Below are 21,347 nucleotides of genomic sequence, written 5' to 3' on the forward strand. Positions count from 1 at the left end.
GACAAGATACAATTTTAAATTAATATGGGACTTCATTTAAGAGTTCTAAAATGTGAACATGACAGGTGCAAAAGGAAGCTCTTCTGTTCCTCATCTATGAAGGCAATCGTGTATATTTAAACTGTTACTCTGTTTTTACAGTAAATGAGCAAGGGTTATTTAGGCACTGTCCAGAATACTGTCCTAAGAACATACTTTGTATCTATTTACACAAAATGCTTTGAGCACTGATGTGCATTTTCAAGTGGTTCTGTGTTGACTTCGATTCTTCTTTTTTGAATTCAGTGGCACACCAGTTAGAACAATGCTAAAATCTCCAACTATACCACATGTGTACATTTTACCTAAACCTAAAGCATCCCCAAATTTAAAAAAAAAAAACTTTCTAAGACCACTCCGCTTTCATTAGACTGTTCAGTGCAGGCCACTAAGGGACATGGCCTAGCACTGCTGTGTCAGGGATAGAAATCCATCAGATTTGGGGCAGTCTCAATTCTTATGCATTTTAGAGAGGTCAGGCTTTGTCACCAAAATGATGCTCCTTGCAGCTAATGCTGGAATGTATGAAGAATCAGATTTCTGGTATTATGGCTTAAAGTGATACATAGTTTCAATAAAAACTGACAGTGCAGCAAGTCTGACGATGCTGTCTGAAACGAAAATCTAAACTCATGATGGAGTTTGTAAATTCATCACTTGTCAGATTTGTCAATACAGGAATTAGAGAGGAGTGAAAATATTAGACTGCTGCTCAGAAGCAAAAAAAGAAAAACATTACTCCTAGGAAAGTTCTGACACTCTTCTTTAAAATTTAGATCAGTCATCACAAGCTTGGATTTTCTTTTTTAAATGAAGCAACCCAGATTAGTATTCCTCAAATACAGACATTAATATTATATCAAATGATATGCATCTTAATGCCTTGCAATAAATGCACAGTAATGGTAAATCAGAGCTGTGTGCTTTCCATCCTAATATTACAAGGGAACATTCTGTATTAAGAAAAGCTAAATTCTGACATTTAGAGCCATTATTCAATATAAAGGGTTGGAACTTTGGGTTTAATGGTGCCAGAAACGGAAAGGGGTTGGTATAACTGCTTCATTCAGCTGGTTTGCCCCTTCCTGAGTGGGTCTATCCAGGCTGCCTGGGGGATGTTAAGTAGAAGGAAGGTGGAGAGAAGGCAGAGCCTGCCCAAGTCATTGGCAGCATCAGCAGCATTAGTGGCTTGAGCTCTATCTCATTCTTCTAGGAGCTCCCAGCCACAGCTGTCCACTTAGCAGCTGGGTAAAGACATCACATTTTCATGGCAAAGCTGGACAAACAAGTCATTGCTGGAACAATACTTTAGACATTCAGTTATGTTACAAATGCCAAAACTGCAGCCTAACTAGGTGAGCAAAGCACATACTGTGACTTGAGTCTTAGAGAACAATCTTACTCAGCAATATCTAAGAAGTAATTTCCACTGGGTTCAATAGGATTTGTTTCCACTTGTGCAGCCTTGATCATTTTGACATCCCTCCCTTTCAGTGATTATGTGATGGGGGTGACCTGACTGAAGCTTATTTTCTACATTTGGCCCAGTCTAATTCATCACATACATATTGAACACTTATAATATTTTCCATAGTTTTATTCAATTGACTAATTTATTCCAATATCAATAGTTGCAAGATGGGCACACAGAACTTATTCCCTCTACCGTTCTAGCATCTGTACTTTCAGCAAAATTGGTCATGCATTTATAAAGAGATCCTTATAAAAAATAAATATGTTTTAAAAGCTAGACTCTTGTTCGTTTAAAAAATAAAAATTGAGAATTTCAAGAACCTGTACCCAAAGCAACATTCTATTTTTCTTTCTGGCTTTCTCATAGAAGCCCACCCCTCTCAAGAAACTGAGAACAAACTCTTGCTTTCATTTGTATTCAGTAAAGTTTATATGATGCTATAACAGCATTGCCGACATGGTCCCTACATGGCTAGGATACATGGAGGGAGTAAAATTCTAGCCAGGAAAATGGCATTCCACAACAGTGGTGTGGGAAGGCAGATAAGCATGGGCAATCAGTGTGGACAGCACATATAGTAGTAGCATTAGATTTTTCTCACAGGGCTATTGTTCCTTCATGACTTGACATTCTTTGTTTCTTAGACCAATACTGTAGAAGAAGATTAAACTGAGGCCAAGTGCCCAGTGTTTCCTCACCTGTGCCAGGGGTTCAGTTACAAAAATGAGTGGTTGATAAATGATTGCAAAAAGAGGAGGTGGCAGATGGAACTGTACTTGGAAAGCCATGGTGATAATGATGCTGAATGTTGTTAAAAGTTGCCACTCATCTTGTGAGCTCTTGAAGACTGACGAAAGAACAAGCAGCATTAAATGGTGCAAGATTCTTAAAACACCATCCTCTACAAGTTTAGACTGGGAAGTGCATGGCTGACTGGGGAGTGCTGGGAATTGTAGGACTTCTTTTTGTCAATATATGTGTGGGGTTGCACTCTTAGAGAATAAATGATTCACTAAACTCCAATTCTGAAGGTAGGTATTTTTAAAAAATGTAGTACATACTTTCAGTAATCCCAAGAGTTCAGAAGACATTCCAGGTAAATGTTGTACAATGTGTAGAAGCAGGGATATTATTAATCCTTTTAGCAATCAAATATGATACATTAGTAGCAATTTTTAACTAGAAAGATTTCTATAGAATTCACATTTTAAAAGGCAGTGCTGAATCACTGGCAACCCGGGACTCCAAATGAAAAGAAAGAGCATCAGGATTACCCATGTAGGCCTATTTTGCATTGCAAAATAAATGATTATTTCATGTGCTTCTTATTTTTCTTCAATCTATTGCCTCTAGTGGATTTTATTCCTTTTTAAAATTGCCCCCAAAAGGTGAACACAAATTGGTTTTATTATAAGAAAACTGTTTTATTCTAAAGTAAATTAAAATATTAGATGGACTACTCTTGCACTGTGAGCCTTTAGCAGCGTGCATCTGTTTATGAAGTAAAAGATAGATCATTGTGACTATAGAGAGACAAAAGATTCATCAGATGAAAGAACATGAGCATGTAAAATTGCAGGGGGGTGAAGTAGTTTGGGTAATTTATCCATAAAATGCTCCCCAAAGTGTGGGGGCGGGGGCGGCTGTGGTAAATGGGCAGCAGTCTTACTGGACACATTAATTATAACAGTGTACTAAATTTGATCTCAGTGTACTAAAAGCAGTCCCTCCAGTCATGGTTCAATTGTTAGAGTGTAGTGGAATGTTTATGAACAGTCTGATTGTTCAGGTGTGTGTAAGTTTGAAAACAACAGCACTATTATGCCTAGAAAATGTATGGAGACATTAGAAAGAAAATAACCAGAGAAAGCAGCACTGTCTTTATATCCACACTTCTTACAGTGAATGCGTGAATTGAACAGTGGGGACAACGGTTTCATGAGGATGATGTGCATGGGCTGTATCATGTTGCAGGTGTCCCAGAGGGTCTTGCAACACCCTGACAATTACTTCATGCCTTTACCAAATTGAAGCTACTTTGTTTCTTCCCGTTTTGTAATAAAACTGAAGCATGATAAAATTAACAAACAAGAAAATTGTAGTTACATCCCTGAATAAACACAATGGCAGTGTTCACAAGCAGAATAAGCAACCCTGTGTGGTTCATCATTTTTTACCATGATCAGGCTGACAGATGAGCAAGTGGTTTCCCTTTATTGTGGTTTCCATCCTTCCTGCTCAGTTCTTCCACAGTTGGCATGTATCCCATCAGCCACTGGCCCTGAAATTTAATCCAAAATTTCATTGCTCCCTGACTATGCCACCTGCCTCTTCCTAATTGATCCACATTTAAAGGCTGGATGGTGGCTCCTGCAATTGTGTATCTTTACAAGATACTCTTTGGTAGATGCATACCATGACTACAGAATCCATGATCTTGGGTTCAGACATGGTGGTAGAGAGAAACCATACAACCAACTGTTTTTTCTTATCATCATTTCTAAAGACCAAACGTACCATTGTGAAATATCATGGCTGAGTTCAAACAGCATGAGAGAGCAACAATGGTAAAACAAACAAAAGCAAAATAGCACCATGGCTTGTCATGTAGTCTGAACCCAAGCAATATCTAACATATGAAAAATCATGCAAAATACATTTTAAGAAGAATACATTTATAGTCCAAGCTGTATTTGATTAGAAACTTTCTTTGTACAAAGGTTCCATTGACTCCTTGATCAACTGATATGGCTCTCAGCAACCCCTTCAACAAGAGCTAGACTCACTAGGAGGGAGCTTAGAAACTCTGAAATCCTGATTTTCAGAGAGAACAGTTGAAACTGGGAGCCAGCCTTGTGAATCCCCTCTGATGGGTCAGGTTCCTCCTTTGAACCTGTGGGCTCCAGTTAAATTCTGCCATCTCCTGTCCCTTTGCAATAGTGCCTTTGGTGCACTGGTGACTTGATTTCATCCTCATGTCCAGGCGTAACATGCCCAGTGGCCCAGGGATTCTCACAGTTGCACAATGCAATTGCCATGCAATGACTGCATTAACTAAGGAAGGGAGAACCAGGTGGTGGAACTCATTTTCAGAAATCATATGCATTTTCATATGGGATTGATAGGCTGAGAATATAAAAAAATGTTTTTTTAAAAAATCACCCCCATTTATGTTCAGGGTTGCAAATGGTGCACGTTAAATTTGCAAAAGTGTAATAAAATCCTCAAACCTTTTTTGTATTAATTGAAGTAAAAATGTTTTCTCTTGGAAGCACATGAACAATCCTGCCATCACACCTACCTTTGAGGAAGTAGGTAGTATGAATAGAGCTTCGGGGGACAATATGCAAGCAATGAAAAACACATAAACAGAGAAAGAAAATAGCAAACTGAAAACCTGAAAACAATCCTGTCTCTGCTTCTTTTTTAGTACTTGTTTAACAAAAATCAATGTCCAACTAATTGCAAGCATATCTGAGAGGTTTATATAATGCAGATCGACAAAAATGTAACTGGGGCCAAGGCTCAGCAATGTGCAAATCAACAAAGTAGAGATGGATGATTCTCTCAATTAAGGTTCACTTAGTTTCTCATTTTTCAGAACTTACATTTGTTTCAGACCAATTCTGAATCTGGATATACAGAAAATCCCAATGCATTTTTGTACATATTGTTGTTGTTAGTTACAAAGTCGCGTCCAATCCATTGCAGCCCCATGGACAACATTCCTCCAGGCCTTCCTGTCCTCCACCATCCCCTGGAGTCCACTTAAGCTTTTTGTACATACTTTCTTTAATATCACTCCTTTATTGTGCGGCCATCTCAATGTGCACATTTTGAAGTTTTTCTAATATATATGTGCTTTGATACCTGATTTTCACTAATACACAAAATGTTATGTGCATTTTTCCCTACTATGCATTTCGCATGTACATGAATATATATTTTGAATTGAGAACTGCACTACAACATTTGGTAAACTGTAAAATGCTACAGATAAGTTTTCTGATTGCTTCTGGAGTTGTGTGTGTCACATTAAAACTAACAGACGGACACATTCATTTATCCTGCCATAAAGGACGAAGTAGATCTCCTGTGCCAAGATTCCGAGATGTTCAACATCCTAAGATTTCCACAGAAAGTGTTTCCTTGTGGCACATTTTGTGAAACCATGGCATGGGAAGGACTGTAGCTCCTTGGCAGGACATGCAATTTGCACACAGAAGGCCCCAGATTCAATGCCTAGCATCTGAGGTAGAGGTTTGGGAAACCATTCTCCATGACATCCCAGAAAATAACTGGGCTAAATATACCAATGGCCTGATTCAGTGTATGGCAATTTCTTATGCTCCTACAACCCAGCATCACCAGTGTGTGTTCATGATTAACACAGAAATCCACCCAAACACCATCACTTACTAATTTTAAGCTCATATTGAAACACGTTGACTACCTAAAGCAGACTTCCCAAACCTGATGCCCTCCAGATGTTTTGCACTACAGTTCCTTGAGGCTTACCAAGAGTTGCAGACCAGCACTTGTACCACATATGTGAGAAGGCTGACTGAAGGTCTTTCAGAAGCCCTGGAATAATACTTTTTATTTTTTAACCATAGGAATGCTGCACCTCCAGCCATAACATTGATCGTCTTTATCATGTTGCAACACATCACATGGAGTCATCACTTGGAAAATATTCCATCACCAGCAGCAAAATTTGAAAATGAATGCTTGCATTGCGGTTTATTCATTAGTTTTAGTCCCTTCTTAATTATAGAATAGAATTTGCTTTTTCCATAGCTTTCCACATTTCTGGACCAGTCCCAACTCTGATTAATACAATATTGTTCTCACTGCTTTTTTTGCCATAGAGTCCATAAAAGTGAATAACTGGCAGCATATATAAAGAAATAGTAAAGGATGATTAAATGCTATTTATATACTAACAGAAGGGCATTGGGGCTTGATAGGTGGAATACTGGGAATTATTTTATTAAACAATTCTAGAATCTAGGTTGCAAAATTGCTATAGAAAATTGCTTCCTACATACAATTGTTTAAAACTGGATGGAATATTACTAATGGACAATGTAAACGCAGTGGAGAGTCTGTCTAACTCCTTTTGAGATTTGGTTCTACTGGGGTTATTAATAGGTATTTCTTGCATCTCACAGCTAGAAATTCATTTCCTTACTTCACATTGAAGTTGCAAGCCAACAGCTGGCTTATGGATTCAAAGAACCTCCCACACTAATAAAATATATTAATACCCTAAACTACCTTATGATGGGCATTATTCTTTTTAATGTCTGGATCTTTTACAATAACCTTCCTTTCTCTGTAGCAAACTAGACTTCAGGCAGTTTTTACAAAGTAAAGATTAAAAATCTGAAAAAGGACTCCATGGTGCCTGCTTAAACACCACACTATTGGGTGACTGCATTCGTAGAGAATACAGTGGGATAATCAACATTCTGACCAAGTTCTAACCATATCTATGAAGATTGCCAATCTTAAACTTCATATATACAATGATTGATTTGTGCTCACACTTACCTGCTGCTTGACACTGATAACACAAGCATTGCTCCAGTTGTTATTTTCTTGAACTTATATTTTATATATTATTTTCAACTTTGCAGCACTGATTTCTTTATGTATTTATTTATTGTTAGCACTCCTGAGCAACATGTCACAGAACTTTTTGCAGTCAGCAAAGCTGTTTAGAGTGCTGAGAATCAGTTCCTTAAAACGAAGCTCTTCCCCACTCTTTTCCCAAAGTCTTTTGGAAACATTCTGACACATCTCAAGTGGGAATTGTTATAGAGATTATTGACATTTGGCAGGACTTGCAGATATTTTGGCAGACCAGCAATTCAGTTCTGGAATTTATGCATGAAATATCAGAATTGTTACCTTTGGGCATCCAGGATTGTTATTGTGGGTGTCAATGTGATTGTATTTATTGTTTGCTTGTGTCTGTGTGGAGAGAGCCATCCTTAACTGTTAAAGAAAACAAAGGATATGCATATTGTATATTTATTTACAAAACAGCTACAAACTGCTTCCCTGCCCTTCCAGCAGTTTTGATTGGCCTTCTTTGAGCACATCAAACAGAATGGAATCGCCTGGACCTTGGCAATCCAGCAGCCTCCTGGGGCATATAAGTAGACCTGCTGCTGGATGTTAGACTGCCCCAAAGGAAGTGATGTCACAGAGAGTATGCTCCTTGGCTTGGCCCTTTGACATGCCATGAAGATGAGGTGCCTTTATTTTCCCCTGAAATTATGCTTGCTAAGCATGTATATGGCAGTGTATTGCTGGAAATGACTGAAAAGAAGGGATATGGGGTGACCCAACCACTGTAAAGATGGATAAATGGAGATGTGGTGCCAGAAGGAGGACTAGTCAAGAATGGGAAGATGGCCCAGACAGTTGTGCTCTGTTCTGGTTCTCTTTGCACCTGTAGCCTTGATGGTTGCCCCATCTGTCTGCCTTCAGGCCTCTAGACGCTGCTTTAAATGCCAGAATAGTGTAGATTAAGACTTCCTTCATCAATGATTTAATAATGAATGAGGCAGCCTATCTGGCATGTGCAACCAAGAGCAAGGTGGGTGAACAGGAAGGAGTTATTCTCTCCCAGTGGGTTATTTGTTTCATTATCATGTAGACTTGAGGATCAGGTGGGAGGCTGCTTATGGCCTATAAGATTTAAAATCCTCCCTCCAGATGCCCCGTCCATCTGATCTGAAGTGTTTGCACCTTGAGCTGGACCAATCAGTTAGATTGGGCATTCTGCTCATCTATCATCCACCCTGCCGCCCATCAGTCTCCCTACCTGAGTTGATGGACGTAGCCTCAGATGTAATGATGGGGTTTTCCAAGCTGTTGTCTCGGGTGATCTCAGTATTCATATCTTCCCTGGCACAGCTGAAGACTCCAGGGCCTCCATGAAGACCCTTGGATAGTTCCAACATGTCTTTGACCCAACACATGTTACAGGACACACTCCAGACTTGATCTTTTCAGTCAGATATTAGGATGGTAGTCTGAGTAGAGATGCAAGGATCAGATCAGAATCCAGCTTTTTTGCACTCATCAGACTTCCTTCCTATGCTTAGTCCTGGGCAAGAAGGAAGCCAAGCTGAGATCAAGTCTACAAAGCCTTTGGAATGGTAACAGATTCTTTTTGCAAACTATGCAAAGTATGTAAGTCTTTGTGCAGGATATACAAAATGCACGTTTCTTTGCACACAATATGCAAATTCTATAATTCCTTGCTCAAAATACATTGCACATAGTTGTACATAATTATTGGGCAAAGCTGGCAAAGCCTGCAAGACACATGTGTGGAAGCAGAAGTCTGCTGGGATTCACTTCCTGCCAGATGTCCATGCAAATATTCAGTGTGAGGCAGCCTTAGGGAAGGCAAAAAGTGGACTAGAATCCAGGGATCTAAACTTAGGAAATACAGTGGATTCCCACCCCAAAACCAAATTCCTCACACATGCCTAGGTGTGAGTGTGGGGACTTTGATCTGGTCTCTTTCTCATGGTCAAATCACCACCTTTTAAGAGTCAGACTGATAGTATCTTTTCCCCTCTGAAGGAGTATGAACATCTTAATATGGTCTGCTCTGGGATCCTAATGAACCTGAGTCATTTCCAGAAAGTCTGGGCCTTCGGCCAATATGGCTAATGTTTCTATTGAAACACTGGTCTAGCTGTGGAGCAGAGATATCATAGGGCAGTTGGCATGACCTAAGCACCCTCTCTGTTGTAAAGTCTGTACAGCAATACGGTGTACCCTGGAGCTGAGAATGATAAACAACATATGAAAAGGCTTGACTACAGGTGGAGGAAAATTCCTAGAGGATGCAACTGAACCCTTGTGTGTGCCTACAACAGGGCATACCTGAAGTAGTGAGAACAGCAAAGAAGCAAACTTGCATTTGCTACCCAGTGGAGCTGCTTAGGCTCATCCAGGGCCTTTTCTGCAATGACCCCAAGCCCATCTTAATGCTTTGGCTGGACGCATCCAAGAAATTATTTCCTACATCCACCAGGGCTTGCATTCTAGAATTATAGTACTTGATTCAGTAAAATTCCTAGAGAACAGTTTGTCTAGTTTTAATAGATGGCTTATATTTGGAATGGTTCAAGGCCAAAGTTAATGCAATCATGCCTGCAAAGCAAACTCTCCCTTCTTGTCTACAAGCCAAAAAGAATTATCAGCTAGACCAAGGAGGTAATTAATGTCTCCTTGTGAGCAGGAGTGGTCCCCTGCCTCTTGAAAGAGGTGTCAGTGACAGCAGTCCTGAAAAAATCCCTTCCTTGATCCAGAAGATCGTAATGACTTTAGACCAGTAGCAAATGTTTCTTTCCTGGGCAAAGTTCTTCAGCAGGTGGCTGCCATCAAATTCAGGTACTCCTGGATGAAACAGAGTAATGAAACTGAATGGATGAACCCTATGTTTTGTGGTACCTTTCATTAAAACACAAAGGAGTGAATAAAACACCAAAACACAATCCTTATATTCAGTCCAGTTTGCTAATTTGACGACTTCTAACATCAAGGGTGAAATCCTATCCAAGTAAAGACAGAAAAACATTCTACTGGGAGTTGCAGGGTTTTTGCTGTTTTAAAATGCATAGAATTGCACCCTCAGTGCTAGTCCCAAGGATGCCCGTGTCCACAGGGTAGCTGAGTCATTTCTACTTTTTCTTTTCATTTTTTGTGCTGCTCTGCTCTCCTCCACTCTTTTAGTCTGCTTCAGCTGAAGAACTTAGGGTGCTTTTATTCGTGTTTTTAAACACATAAAAGTGTGCATGGTCACAAGGTAATATGAAATCGTATAACACCAAATAAATAAATGTGCATGCAAGTGGTGCACTATAAAACATTGTTGACCTATGCATGTCCGCCATTGCTTTAGCAGTATGGATAGATTTGGAACCACATCCTGTAATTGATTTTTGCTTCTTCCACTTTTTCTTCCTTTGGATTGTGAGATTTCCAAGGTTACAGGTGAAAGGCTGGTGAAGCAATTGCCATTCTTCCAAGCAGCCCCAGTATGGTGGCAGATTTTCTAGACAAGATAACAGCTTGCATAGATTTCTAGAGGGGATGGAGAAAGACCTTAAGTAAACAGCCAGTGAACCATCAATTTAAACAGATCAGCTTGCTCTTTTTTCATTTGCTCACATACAGGACAAGAGGATTGTGAAAAGGATGCTGCAGCATTTCTTTTAGCTTCTAATTTGTTGCAGGTAAGTTTACTCCTAGCACATCAGCCAACAAATATGGATGCAGAGGTTTGTTTGGGTTTTTTTGTTTAAGTCACAAAGTTGTGCCTGACCCATCACAACCCCATGGACAACATTCCTTCAGGCTCTCCTGTCCTCTACCATCCCTCAGAGTTGGATGCAGAGTACATCCCCATATTTGTAGCAGACTAAATCTTAATCATCAACTCATTCTTTGAACATGTATCATATGCAGCCAAAATGCTACCAGCCACTATCAAGAAGGAAGTATTGGGAAGTCAGGTTTGTTTAAACTAGATCAGGCAACATATGATTTGTGTTAAAAGCATAAACTTACATATGATTAGAGAGTAATATGAAATCACATAGCATGTAATACTTGAATAAGCATGCGAGTGGTTCACTAGAAAAGTCGTTGAACAATGCTAGCTATTATCTTATGCCTGCCCCTTTGAGGGCTAAAACTGGGCAGGAGACATTACCACATATGCAATTTAATGTGTTCTCTTCAATGCCCAAATGCCCACATCTAGCCAGACGTTCTGAAGGGTGTTTCTTGCACAATTGCAAGCCCTATTTATCATGATGCTTGATAATGTGGACATTTGCACTTGGAGTCAGGAATACTCATGCAGAAGCCCCCTGCAGGCATGTCAGTTTAAGACAAATTGGGAGTCCTGGGGCAAGGATATTGACACATCCTTGGGGGTGTCAAGACCATTGACATGTTTATTTTTCGTATGAGCAGGTTGAATCCTTAGAGAGTGTTGCAGTCTTTGAAACACCAAACATAAACCAAAGATGAACTTACCAATGTGTTGACTATGTGCAAATCAATTCTATATGGGACATATGTTTATTGAACATAAATATTGTGTTCATGGCATTTGCATATAAACTTCAACTTGAAACCTTAATATTGTTTCTACTTTCAGCAGCTTTTTGGAACCTGAACCCCGGCAGACAACTTCCAAGAGCAACTGAGATCCACTGTTCCTCTCCCAAGCCCAGTACACAGGAATTGGTAACTCTGGATCTTTTTCAAAATCTCTTTCATAATTCGTGTCCTTCTAGATAGATGGCATGCATTATGTAATGTCTCTGAGCCATGTGTATTGATGGAATATCCTCAAGAAAATTTGATTTCTTCAGAACAGAAGCTACTTTGCATAATTGATTGTGCATGATCCACTGTTTCACTTATTAAAAAGTACCACAAACCTTCCAAATAGCATCACTGTATTGCCATGGATATGTGTTGAAGCTTCTACAGGTGTCAGAAATGCAGCTGTGACCTCTGGTAATATGTTCCATGTGTCTCAAACTCATATTTTAACTTTGGCAGCCAAGAACAAGTCACAACACATCCCTTACCTTATAGAAAACTAGAACGTCTGGAAGAAATCAATGTTGAAACCCAATAGGCTAGTTTAGATATATAGCTATGTAGATACTCCTATATGTAGATAGCAATAGATTTAGAAGGCGAACACAAATATACCTTCAGCATGGAAAGCATTCACATATACAGCCCTAGCACTATTACTTTTGGGAGTTTAAAAAAAAAAACAGTTTGGGGGAGGGGAAGGTTATTACCTTTTTTCTGATTAAACATACTGGCATTCAGTTTACCAGTTTTATAATAGTGAAATGCATAGAGCTGGACTACATCCAGAAAAATATCTGCTTCATTCCCACACCAAAACACACAAATACACACCTCTTGCCATAGGTCTTAGAACTGTCAGTCAGAATGTCTTGTGTAAAAGGTACAAGCAACAAAGGCAACCATGATCTTTCTTGACATATTTTCTTCCTAGGTGTGTGGAAAGGCAGTTGTTGAACATCTACATCAAGTTCTTGGGGCCAGCTTGACTCTAAAGTTTCAGTCAAGGTGAAGTACACTAATCCACATGTAAGAGGCAGAATGCTGAGGGTTAACATGATGGTGACTTTCTGACTACAGTTATGTCCTTGTAATGCAGCAGGAGAGCTAAATATCACCTGCTGATATTTGATAAACATCACCTTGAACCTTGCCTTGCCTTGATTCCCATGTTTTAATTGTACTTTTTTGTTCTTATCAGCTGAATGGGGAAAGTATGCATTTCGGATGGGGGAAATGCACAGTTTGTAAATGTACATTTTCCTTCCAAATTGTGCATGTTTTAAAGTATTTTAAGTGCAATTTTCAAATGCACATTTTGGATTTTATGAACATGTTTTGAAAGCGTGCTCTTCTGTTCACCTTTGGGTTCAGGGTTTTCATCATTACTCATAGGGTCATTTGGGTTTTATAAGTTCTTTTTCATATCATTATAAAATAGTTTATGGTGTCTTCATAAACTTTTCTTTTTGCTAATTGGGCCAATTGCTGTTTGTGGCCAATTTCAATTCCAAATGAAATTGCTTGCAGTGTGCTGCCTTTTTCATCTAATGCACCATAACTGAGGAATCATTGACTTATGGACTGAACCCAGCCTGCAGAATTTCAACTTCCTGTCCAAGTTCTGCTCCCTGAAGTTCACCAGGTATCTTTAGGCCAGCCACTCAGCCCAACCTAGTGGTTGTGAGTATGAAATCAAGAGGAAATCCCCTTAGGGTTTTAGCAAAAGAAAAAAGGTGAATATATAAATGGGTATAAATGCAATGGTAAATGAATAAATATACCTTGTTAATAATTTCCTCTCTTTACTGTGCTCTACTGCTAGTGTTGCCAAGCAATGGTCATATTCTATTGCCCTCTCAATCACAGGATGGGAGAAGCAGTGAATCTGTTGAAGTTCTCGTCCTATCTAAAAATCTAATTTGATGGTACCAAATACAAAAGCCAGTGCACTTACTGCTATGCAATTTGAAGGGTTTCTTACAATGGAGTGCCTCTACAAAGTCAGCTATTCCTTTACAAATAAAGATACCAGAGAATAATGGAAATCACCCAACATTTCTTTAACCACCCTAAAGCTGAAAAGACTCCCCTTTCAGAAGGAACCTTCCTTGCAACAATCCATTTGAAATTAGGCAAGGTTTTGTTCAGTCTTCATCACCTTCATCCACTGTGCCTCTGAATTTCACCAAACTCTGTTGAAAAGTAAATAAAGGTGTAGTTTTGTGCTGATTTTTGCACATTGCTTCAGCTACATCATTGAGTCAAACTGGACAGCCTCTGAATCTTCCCTGAGTTGAATTGGATTGTTTCCAAATGGCCAAATCGGGATCCAGACAGAATCGTGTGGTCAGTGCACAGCCCTACGGCAGAAATTCATCTCATGCTGATCCACCATCTGCTCACATGGCTATCAGGAACTGGCCTGAGGCCAATGCAAACTGTGTGATCCACAGGACTGGCTTTCTTCAGTGAACATGAGAAAAGCTTCTGGAAATAGCACATCCAGGCTTTTCCCCATGATGCTTTGTCCTTACCACCACCCCTGGACGCATGTCAAAGGTCTTTTGTTTTAGAGGCATCTGGAGTGCCAACTAACACAACTAAATCTAAATGTTGCTTTATAATCTGCCAAGATATGTGCCCGTTCCTTGAAGGGTATTCTTACTTGAGCTGCCAAGATGATGTAATTGAGGCATCTGTACATTTTGGCTAAAAATGAAGAATGAAAAAAAGAGTCCTGAGTTACTAACATCATTTTGTTGCAATGCCACTTAACTAAGAGGGACATTGCAGAACCAGTCCTGAAAAAAAGCTCTTTTAGATTTTCATTCTGGCATCCAGATTCTGGGTAGCAAGGTGACCAAGTCATTTTTTTCCAACCCAACTGCAAATGTATACTGTCTGCAAATGTGACAGATAGTATACCATTTGTGATAATATAAATTAAATAGTTCCAGCTCATAGAAAGATGTGAGCATGAAGACATTCCATAGCATGGTTTTGTGTTTTAATCAATTTCTTAACAACACAGACAGGGCAAATTAAACCACAGTAGCTGCATTTGATGAAAAGTTACTTACTACGGAGAGGGCAAGGACAGAGCATTAACAGAAATCTTGTAAAAGCTTAGTATGTCATGAAGATGCATGATCAGAACCATCCTTTTCTCCACTTATTTCAGTTTTGAAAGTAGTGCAAATCAGTAAAACCCAGACTTATTGATATTCTTCAAATTCCATTTAAAAAGTAATTCTGAGTCAGATCTGCATTAGATTGCAATCTTTATTAGATCATTTTCACATGAAATGTATACATATTTTCATACATGTTTCCAAATGTATGCATCCATTTTTCTAATCTTTGTAATGTATGCATTTTCCCTCCATTGATTAAATCATAGTTATGTGCATCATTCAAAGGTATTTTTCAGAATACTTTTTCAAATAGATGCATGCTTTTGAGCACTGCCCCAGCCACAAAATTACATTTTAAACTTGGACAGTTTAAGCCAGGTCTGTGTTCAATCTGGAAGCTCTGAATTGGTTAAATCCTTATCAAAAATGATCTGAAATGCATTTCTCATCAGTCCCTTTATTAAGAGAAGCCACACAACTGAATTAAAGATTTAACTGTATACGAATGCCTGTCCATTCCAAAGCAAGAGGTCTTCAATCACTCATTGTATCTCAGTCTTGCACAAATGTGAAAATCACTCTATATGCCTTGTCAAATACCTATTACACTAATGAACACAAGCTGAGCATTAAGACATGTGGAGTGAACCAGTGGCCTGTGGACTCTTTAAATGACCCAAGAAGCAGGAGGTTATGGCATGCCTAGATATAAGCAAGGAGGCAACTGAGCAGGTTATAACATGAAAACAGACCTGCACTAGCAATTGGAGTAATTCTATAGGACCAATGGAAAATAGATAAAGGAATCTGATCCTTGTCTTAAGCAAGCAAGAGCCAGCATGGGTGGGAGGAATGGAAGAAGCTTTTAAGTCTTCCCCATCTATTTGTGCACTTTGAAATAGATGGTCCCTGAACCCCTCTAGTTCATTTTCCTTGCTGTGGGTGCAGAGGACATCTGAGAACCTTTGGAATCCAGTGAATCCATGTTCTTTCCCCTCCCCAACCATCTGCTGATCCCTTTTCCAATCCTGGTCCTAGTCGTGACACTGACCCTGAATTGTCATGGAGCCTTCCATGATGGATGAATGGGTGAAAGCCCTTCTCAGATTCTCCTGAAGCCATAGTAATAGGTTTTGCTTTTGCAAGGAAGAACATCCTGTGCATCCTGAGCATTCTGGGGCCATAGAATGACTCAGAATCTGTTATGGCCTCTATTCATGTTCTGGTATTTGCTGACGAAATGTTTTATTCATTTGCTGATTTTAACGTTGTTAGAAGTTCTGTTTTATGGGGGATTTTCTCTGAAAGGTAATAATTTGCAACTGATATTGTGTACTATATTACCATGTAATATGTTAATGAATGATGATATATGACTTTTTAAAAAAGATACACACATCCATAAGCAAACAAGTGAAAAAGAGTGGCATTCTCTCTTACTTTGGATTTGACTTGTGACTGAATTACCCAATAGTTCAGTTAGACATTACTATTTTGGAAGATATTTATTATATCTATTTATAATATTGACATCATTGGAATTTGGGTTGCAGTGGAAAAGAGGGGAGCAGAAATGGGCATGGAGCATTGCATCTGACCTGTAAACAGCATGTTTTCCATTCCTATGTTAAGACAACAGCTTTAGCCCTCTGTTATTTGACAGGCAAATACGTCTGCCCAGTATGGTATAAATCAGCACATGCTGGGAATGTTGGTGTTGCTTTGAATGAAACTAGTACAATTATCACCAGATGTCTCAAACTTACACCCTTAGATAATATATACTATCTTGCTGGTATTGCTCAGCCTACCTTCCATAGAGAAGCTGCAACATATAGAGAGAGGCTTAAATCATCGATATCTAAACAACATCCCCTCTGTGGTCTACAACCAGCCCAACCAGCCTAATTAAAATCTAGGAAGAGCTTCCTTAGGTCGACAGAATTGTCTGAAGAATTTAAAAGTATAGTGGACCTATGGAAAGCCACAAAGCACCAGCATTGGATGGAACCAGTGGAGGAGTTAGCCCCTGGGCCTGATGAAAGTTGGGAAGACTGGGAATCACTGAATAGACTACAAACAGGAATAACAAGATCCAGAGATTTTCTGAACAAAAGGGGTCTTTTGATGGGTTCTTCCCTTAGTGATTGCGGTGACATGCAGACAACACATATGTATACCTGCCTTTTGTTCTCTTACCAGTGCGCACTTGAGCTTCTTATGGCAGCTCGACAAAATGCTATTAATGTCACTAGATCTGTCTAATTTGTACGTGTTTCAATTTTATACTTTAAATTTTAAATTTCTTGTTTTATAATAAGCTCAGATATTACATGATCCATAATATGACTTATTTCAATGGTGATGCTTCTGACACCAATAAAGAAAGAAAAATGACTGGGAATAAAATAATGTGCAGCTTTAGTGGTGGCCAAGGTCAAGATCATCTAAGTTATTGTATTCTTACAGTGTGCTATTTGGAGAATTTTGTGGAGCTTAACATTGCTTATTTGTCCATCTCTAGAAAAAGGCTTTGTTGTTGCCTGAAAACAGCCAACATGAGAAAGAGTTGACCACAGTGTTTGCTCATATGTCAAACAGTTAATCAATCTTTTCTCCAAAAGGAAACCATTGAAAATCTACTACAGTTGTTTTCCATAATTCATATAAAATGAGCTACACAAAATAGTGTGTTCACTTTTCCTATTATGTTGTAATCCACCAAAAGATTTCACTTGTCTTTTCCTGTTCTTTGTTTTCCCTGTAATTCTGAGGCTATTCTACCCCCATCCTGTTTTCCTTTTCTCTCTGCTGCTCTGACTATCTCATCTTGAGTCTGTTTTTTTTTAATGCCCCAAAGAGCTGTAGCTTATAAAGATTATCTCATAATTGTGTTCACTTACAGACAGAAAGGGAGAAAAGAATGAGGATGCTGTGCCTGTATTGTTATATGCACCAAAGCATCTGGGTAGCCCAACTTTATCATCTGTACTGTTTAACCTTTCACAAAAATAAGATTTGAAATAAATCTTTTAGAAACAATTTACACGGTTTGAAACTGAAAAGGCTTTAGATTACCAACTGGGCTGGCTACTGGCTGCACAAGTATTATGTAGAGCCTAAAAGCTTGAGCTACAGTACCTGGTTGTGACTGAGAGGTCAAGAATACATATTATGACAGAGACTGTCTATAATAATGTTATGAGAAAAAGGCATGTTCTTTACTGAGGAGCAAGTTTCATTTCTCCTTAACCATTATCAATTTTTTGTAATATTTCCTGCATCTAGTATTATCTGTAATTTTTGACAAGGAAAACTATTAATCAACCTATTTCACAAGCAGATGAGACAGAAACCAGATAAAACTAACAAGTAGAGGCTAATATTTCATAGTTCGGGTTTTATGTGAAGGGGATTGGTATTAGGTAGTGGGTGTGGGCAGGTTAAAAGGCTCCGTCTGTAACATAATCAAAAACCCCATTCTTAGGTAGCAAATGCCGTGTTGCCATACAGAAATTTGGAGGGAGGGGACAGAATTGCCATTGATCTTCAGAGGCATTTATTGGATGGAAGGAGAATCTTTAATTTCCATCTCTCACTTCTGTCTGGCTGTCACACCAAGCAGGAGCAGTGGCTGTTCTGCCATCTTTTCCCCTCAAGTTGGGACATGAGCAGATTCACTGGGTTTCAGAATGGAGTAAGACCTGTTTATAATATTGCTAGGAGCCAAGGAACATGGACTTTAATGGGCAGTCCACCACTGGACTTGGGATATTGCTGGAGTGAGCCCATGGTGGATGAAGGCTCATCATGTATTCCATACCATTTTTTTCTCTTTTCTATCCTGGTGTTAGATTTTGTCCCAGGAAGAGTATGGATTTTGTTTCTGACATTTTATAGGAGGTACGGTCAGGCCATCCAGACTTAAAAGGGCATTCATTCAATATTTTTTCAGATGCAGTTACTCAAATTGTTTAGCAAGGTAGGAAGGATTCAGGAGAAGGTCTGTTTTCTTGGTAAGTGGCAGACTCAGGTAAAGAAGACAGAATGGGCAGTGGGACCCCTGTCTTGAAGAGATCATCCCCCTCACTACTCAGGACTAGAACTACTAGATAAGCTGAGCTATAAATAGCCAAAGCAGGCACTTATGAAGCTTTTCCAGTTGCCATTTGAGTTTTCTCTGAATTATCTTTGCAGCTTGTTACTTGAGATGTTAGCTGAGTTTTCCAGCTTCACCTTTCTGGAGATACCACCTGTCTATGTGCTGGGGAAAGCTTTCTTCGAAGGTCTGGCAAAACTGTTTCAGCAGCTTTTGGTCAAAAATTCTCTCAAGGGAACCCTATATTTAGATAATTGGAATATTTATGCCAATATTGTACAATTTTTGCAGACTGTGTTCCATACACATACTGGCCAGGCTGCCTTTTGAGGGGAAGAGGTACTTAGAAGCATTCTGTCCCATCCTGACCAAAATTTGGAATATTACCAGAAAATAAACTTCATTATACTTCTAGTTGGTGATTTTTAGTCAGTTCCTAGCTCGAAACAGGGCAGGATCAGGCAGAAAGAGGAAAGTCTTTTACTCACCCATCACAATGTTTGGATCTTCCCAGGGTACATCAACCTCTGCTAAACTTCCTGTTAACAAAATGATAAAACAAAACTGAATCTGGGAGCACTGTCTTAGTAAAGGTTAGAAAGATTTGTTCATAGCAAATGTGAGCATGGGAGAGAGGGTCGGGCAAAGCCAAACAACCCTCTGCCTGAAACAAAAATAACAAAGTTCTACTGAACTGTAGAGAACTGTACTGAAGAAATTGGGAAAGTGCAGAATGTGAACAGCAGGTAATGCTCACATAATTTGGCATTTGTCAAGGAACTGAAGAACCAGTCAGCTTCTATCAGAGTTAATAAGACTAAAGTCCACAGGCATCCCTGTTAAGACCCACAAAGAGTGCGTTTCAGGAATCCAGTCCTGATGTAAACTAATGTGGCCATGGCCAGATCCAAGATCTCCAAGAAGCAGTTGGTGCACCATCCTAAGCTGAGGGAAAAAGAAGAGAAGAGAAGAGAGATGTGATAATGAATAGAAACATATAGTTATGCTGTAAGACTGTAAACCTGAGAGAAAAGGGAAATGCTATCATATACAATCTTTAAGACCTGCTGCCATCTTTGTCTCCATGAATCCGCAACATCCACTACACTTTAACTTGGCAAATGCATTTGCATTAAGCTCATCATAAAGCCAGACAAGGGAAAAGATGTTAACTTTTGTGGTATTATGGGAGAGAGCTAAGCAAATATCTTTACCCACACACAACACACACACACACACACACACACACACAGAGAGAGAGAGAGAGAGAGAGAGAGAGAGAGAGAGAGAGAGAGAGAGAGAGAGATCGGACCCTTCCTGCAATGTACCGGCCTTTTATGCTAAAGAGAAGCAAAGCAAGAGAGAGATTGAAACAGGCAGGTCTGCCTGTACCAGAGAAAGTGAAATCCTTTTTACTTTTTTGCATGTAAAATTTATTCCATTTTTATGCATATGTAGGTGAGATCAGATCCAAGTACAAGCAGGCATGCAACTTAGCTTTAGGCTAAGCTTGAAAAATATCCATTGGTTTCAGACAAAAATGGATTGTTTTAGTACATATACAGGGAGCATTTTCTACAGAGAAGCATTTCTATAGAACATTCTCCCTAAACTGTTGCCCTCTTGATCTCTAGGACTGTGACTTCCATAATTCCCAACATGACACTGACCAGACCCAGCTGGGAAAACCATTTTTTTTAAATGACTGTTCTCTTTATTTCATCTTTACTTTCTCAAAGCTTTCAGGCTATTTTACAGTCTTTCTATTTAAAACCCACCCCAATAGAGCAGGGATAATTTGGTGCTTTCTAAATATCTTGGCTGACCCCTTCAAAATACCTGAGCATTGGCCGTGCTGGCTGAAGCTTACAGGAGTTGTAGTCTAAAACATCTGAAGCATACCAAGTTGCCTCTCCCTATTAAAAATGAGCTCAGAGTATTAGCATGAGCACCTTTCTATGTCAGGTTAAATTTACCCCACGTTTTACTACTTTTTTGCTACTAACACCTTATAATTTTGAAGATAAATATATACATAAATAATCAATTAGGTGAGAATCATTCAAAATGATAACACCACTCCTCAAAGCTATGTAATGAGTTCCTAGCTGAGAGTTAGCTATGGTCCTTGGGCCATCATTCCACAAACCATAGGATAGTTCAGATAGCCTTGCCCCCTCCTTCAGACCTCCATATCACCTCTGCATTTCTTGTAGAGACAACTGTCCAAGCTGTCTTTGGGGTGAGAGGCATTCCAGTGGGCTGGGAGAAGAGGAGACAGAGATGCTGGATACAATTAATCCTTGACATCCTCCAACCTCCTTCACCCAACAATGTGCCCTTGCTAGACAGAATGAAAAACCTACTAACCAAGAAAGAAAAGAGTGGAGGACAAGAGGGAAAATATAACCCCTGCACTCCTCTCATACCATCAGCTTCAGTTGGA

Source organism: Varanus komodoensis, unplaced genomic scaffold (assembly GCF_004798865.1).
Source record: "Varanus komodoensis strain SLA01 unplaced genomic scaffold, ASM479886v1 scaffold4, whole genome shotgun sequence".
NCBI classification, from domain to species: domain Eukaryota; kingdom Metazoa; phylum Chordata; class Lepidosauria; order Squamata; family Varanidae; genus Varanus; species Varanus komodoensis.